The sequence below is a fragment of the Salvia miltiorrhiza genome, unplaced genomic scaffold (assembly GCF_028751815.1).
Source record: "Salvia miltiorrhiza cultivar Shanhuang (shh) unplaced genomic scaffold, IMPLAD_Smil_shh Hic_asm_8, whole genome shotgun sequence".
Lineage (NCBI taxonomy): Eukaryota > Viridiplantae > Streptophyta > Magnoliopsida > Lamiales > Lamiaceae > Salvia > Salvia miltiorrhiza.
This window is the reverse complement of record NW_026651397.1, coordinates 367,828-372,814: the sequence shown is the minus strand read 5'-3', so window position 1 is coordinate 372,814 and position 4,987 is coordinate 367,828. Positions and strand designations below refer to the sequence as shown.

Genomic DNA, 4,987 nt, shown 5'->3' with positions numbered 1-4,987 from the left:
GAGATAAGAAGTTTCTTAGGATTGACAGGTTACTATCGGAGGTTTATGGAAGGATTTTCCAAAATTGCAAGGCCAATGACGCAACTACTCAGGAAGGGAATAAAATTTTCTTGGACAGAGGAGTGCGAGAAGAACTTCCAAGAACTTAAGGAAAAGTTGACTACGGCACCAGTATTAGCCGTCCCAACAGCTGATAAGGAATACGTGATCTACACAGACGCGTCCAAAAATGGACTTGGCTGCGTGCTGATGCAAGAAGGAAGAGTGATAGCATATGCGTCAAGACAGCTTAGGCCACATGAACTGAATTACCCGACTCATGATCTGGAGTTAGCTGCAGTGGTGCATGCGCTGAAGATTTGGAGACACCACCTATATGGAGTTAGGTGTGAGATATTCACAGACCACAAAAGCCTGAAGTATTTTTTTCGAGCAAAAGGACCTTAACATGAGACAAAGGAGGTGGCTCGAACTAGTGAAGGATTATGACTACGGTATTAACTACCACCCGGGTAAGGCCAATGTAGTAGCTGATGCATTGAGCCGTAAAACTCAATCTAGGTTGGGATGCCTCGTCACCCAAAAGAATGAGCTCATCAAAGAGTTTGGAAAAATGAGCATAGAAGTGGTTAAACCACCAGTGACGATAGCAAGCGTTGTTGCAACAATACCTAGCTTGAGAAAGATGATTGTAGAAGCACAAAGAAAAGACGAGAAAATGGAGAACTACGGGAAGCAGTAAGGAAAGGAGGAGTCAAGAATTATCAAGAAACATCAGATAATGCTATCCTCTTTGAGGGAATGATATGCATCCCCCACGATGATGAGCTTAAGGATAAAATCATGAGTGAGGCTCACGATACCCCTCATACTGCCCACCCCGGGAGTACTAAGATGTATCAAGATCTAAAGAAGCATTTTTGGTGGGAAGGCATGAAAAGAGACATAGCATCCTTTGTAGAGAGATGCCTAGCTTGCCAATAAGTGAAGGCCCTACACCAAAGGCCATATGGAAAGCTACAACCATTGGAAATCCCAGAATGGAAGTGGGAGCACATAGCAATGGATTTTGTGACCAGTTTGCCCAAAACAAAGAGAGGAAACACTGCCATTTGGGTAATAGTGGATCGACTCACAAAATGTGCTCATTTTATACCAATACCGATCACACACGGGTCAGACAAGCTAGCTCAGTTGTATGTTCGAGAGATTGTACGCTTACACGGTGTACCCGTGTCAATCACTTCAGACCGAGACTCAAAATTTACTTCTAGATTGTCGCAGCCCGATTCCCGACACTAGTGATAGTGGGGTACGAGTATCAATACGACTATTTTTAAAGAATAAAGGAATAGAAGAGTAGGTCGAACATCAAGCGGAAGCTCACATCAAAGCATGCTAAGGAAAATATTATTAATTGAACCCAAGGGTAAAATCGTCAACGTCGTTATAACTTTTTAATTATCAGGAATTTCACGAACAAAAACAAAACAGGTATAGCTTATTTTTCATAAGGAAACATAAAATGCAGAGTGCCGCAGCAAAAGGCGAACCGGTTACATGTATGGAGACACATAACCGTGAGTATATTACTTGATTCATATTCGAAGTAACTTCACATCAAGACTTTATCGATAAAAAAAAGAAATACGATAAAGCAAATACGTCATCTAACGATCCCCCACCAGCACCAGACCAATCTCACTCCTCGCTTAGCCTGCACATTTAGAAATACATGCAGGGCGTGAGTATATAATACTCAGTGGGCAAACGCCGAAAAACAAGAAAGGTGCTCTTAGAGCTATAAGTTTGAAGCTTGCCACATCTCAGCAATACACAGAAATAAGTTAGTATCAATGAATTTGTGCATGCAGTTTTCATAATCAACATCATAAATAAGTAACTGCGCAGTTTAAACATTCATCATGTATGTACCACATCCACTACTCATCATCAAAGGTACTGAGAAGTAGGCCTCCCTCTCAAGTACCGTGACCGGCCGACCCGAAGACGGCTCACAGTCACCTCTGTGCACAAAATCCCGCTTGTGGCAGGACCGAATTCGTCTCATCAGTAGAGGGTAACACACAAGCTCAACATCAAAAATTGGCAAGTCAAACAGTTCTCAAACATCATTTATCTCAAAACATTTGATAAGTTCTTAACATCATTACATCATTTTAGAAAGCTCATATGATAAACATATACTCAAAATATTGCCCACCTGAAGACCTTACTCAAAAACTCCCGTCAAAGCGGAGTTACTTACTTCCTTGCTCTGCTTGTGTCTTCAGGGATCATTGTCATCATCGAAGGTTCATGTCATAAAATGAATCCCGATTAGAAACTCAATGACAAAAACTCATGCTTCAACTCATGCTCTATATTATATTCTATCGCTTAATCAACTCTACATAAACTCTTTACTCATTTCAAATCCTTAAGTCCAAGGATAGGGTTCAAGAAAATCATGGTTCTAGGTCTCGATTCATCTCTCATATAAGACTCGTCTAATCTCATTCAAACACTTAGGCAACACAATCACATAAGGCACATAAGAAAATACCATCAAACATCATCAAGACATGTTCTGTTTTTACACAGACTCGACTTCAAACTTGAACACGTTCTGACTCCGACATCCCCTGGATTCCAGACTCATACCAAAAGAAAGGTATTTGAGTCGAGTTTCATTTAAAAAAAAGTAGAGTCAGAAACTCCAAGTGGTTTGGGAGATATGACTGTTTTACTACAGTCTACCATATTCGGCAGTTTTGAGCAATCGAAAAGTTTGATTTTTCAAAAATAGTAAACGTTGTCAAACTGCGCTCAAATTTGGTGGATATCTAGCCCATACAGTAAAGTTGATACCATAAAAATTTGGAAATCTAATTCACACAGGAAGTCACTGAAATGAATGACTTTGTCCCCTGTTCTCTGAAATTCCCGGCAGAAATGTGCAGATTTGGTTTTACATTTTATAAAAATAGTAAATCAAGTCCAAATGACTTGAAATTTTACAGAGGTGCTCAAGACTCATGTAGGGACATTCTGTAAAATTTGCAAAGCTTTTTGATATCGACAAACCGTCGATCACAGTAGGTCAGTAGCCTACGAAAAATCACCAAAACTCATCTCAAACTCTTAAATGCTCAATTTAACATTTATACAAAGCAAACACATCAAAACTCATTTTAAGCACTTAAAGCACTTAAAAACATTCAAATACATCAAAATACTCATAATACTCAATCTTGACTCTTTTCTTTCATCATCCACTCAAATCTCAAGGAAAACGTTTCTACAACGTATTAAGTAAATCCTCTTCTCAATTTCATGCTTAAAACACTCAATCATTCAAAATGACCTCATACTTCATATAACTCATTTTTCACATATATTTCCCTTTTTATCATGTAAACTAACTCTAGTGAAAAACTCATATATCAACATAAAATTCTCAACAAAAGCATGACATCTTTCACATAATGGTCATAGATCAAAATAGACCTCATGTTATCAATCATTGACTTCTCAAGATATGAAACTCAAAAATTCTCATATACTAACTCAAGTCAAATTTTTACTTAGTTAACAATAGACTTAATCATACATAATTATACACTAACATCATGCTCAATTACACATATCTTAAGCTAAATCACTTAATAGACACATAGACAAGAAGATCCTAATTTTTATTAAACTAAACTCTAAGAAATTTTATAAACTCACATGGATCTTTAATCTCATCATATATCTATCAATTTTAGTCATATAAACTCACATAATTATACCATCAATTCACAAATAAGGGCATATATACACATATCCCTAATTCTAGTAAACTAACTCACATCAAAACTCCAATTGACATCATATACTCAAATTACTCCATCAATCATCATCATATACACCTCATAGACTCATTTTCATCACCAATTCATCACCTTGATCATCAACTCAAAAATTCCCAAATTGGGGTAAACTAAACTCATCGAATCTTTACATCTCAAAACATAGTTTTTCAAAACACACCTCAAATCATTACCAAACATCACATAGATCATTTTTCTCACCTCAATTCAAGGAAAGAAAAAGAAAAATTTTTGAAGGGTAGAACACCCAAATTTTTCGAAAATTTGAAGAAAAAGGGAGGGGGTGATTTCTTGCTTCAATCCTTCAAGAATACTCACATACAAACTCATACAAGTCTAATCTATAAATATAGAGATTACTTACCCAAGTTTTCACCAATTATCCAAATTTTCTCTCACTATTCTTGAAACCAATCTTCAAGGATTCTCTTGGATTTAAGTTGATAAGAGGTGTTTAGGGTGGATTTAGAGGGTGATTTGAGTTTTTGGTATGAATTTGAGAAGCTTCGAAGGTGCATCAATGGAGGAAAATGGTGGAAAAATAGAGAGATGAAGGGGAGAGAGAGAGAGCTCGAAAATGGGTGGAGGGAGAGAGAGAATTATCTAGCAAGATTTTTGAGGATTTTGCTAATCTTGTAAAGATTTGTGAATCTTTAAAGAGGATTTGATATCTTAGAGAATATTTGCTAATTAATGGATGATCTCTCTCTCACTCTAATCTCTCTCTAATCTCTACACTCTCCATCTCATACTCTCAATTCTCTACTCTCTCAATTCCATACTTAGCAAAATTTAGGCATATAACATATGGTATGGGTAATTAAATAAAGTGTGTGAAAGGTGATCAAATAAAATCACAAACTATGGTAATGTCACTCATTAATAAAATACCACATCATAAATATTCATGTGACCAAAATAATAATTATAGCACTCATATTAGTGCACTCACATATATATAATATTCCTCTTCGTAGGAAGAAAAATAATTTAAAAAAAATTATGCTCGGAAAAATTTTCATAAACCGGCATCATTCGATTTCTCGATAAAAATAAACTGCACTTGCTTTGTAAACTTAATAAAAATTCCAAGTGCTAAGGTCTCAAAT

General features: G+C 36.5%; 1 long non-coding RNA gene across 1 annotated transcript; it reads right to left on the bottom strand.

Moving 5' to 3' along the window:
* Nucleotides 1-1,433: 1,433 nt before the first annotated feature.
* LOC131002252 (uncharacterized) lies at nt 1,434-4,729 on the bottom strand. The gene is made up of 3 exons (XR_009094227.1): nt 4,243-4,729; nt 2,225-2,288; nt 1,434-1,717 (listed from the first exon to the last, which is right to left on the bottom strand). It is a non-coding gene; the product is annotated as an uncharacterized LOC131002252 (long non-coding RNA).
* Between the last annotated feature and the right edge of the window lie 258 nt (nt 4,730-4,987).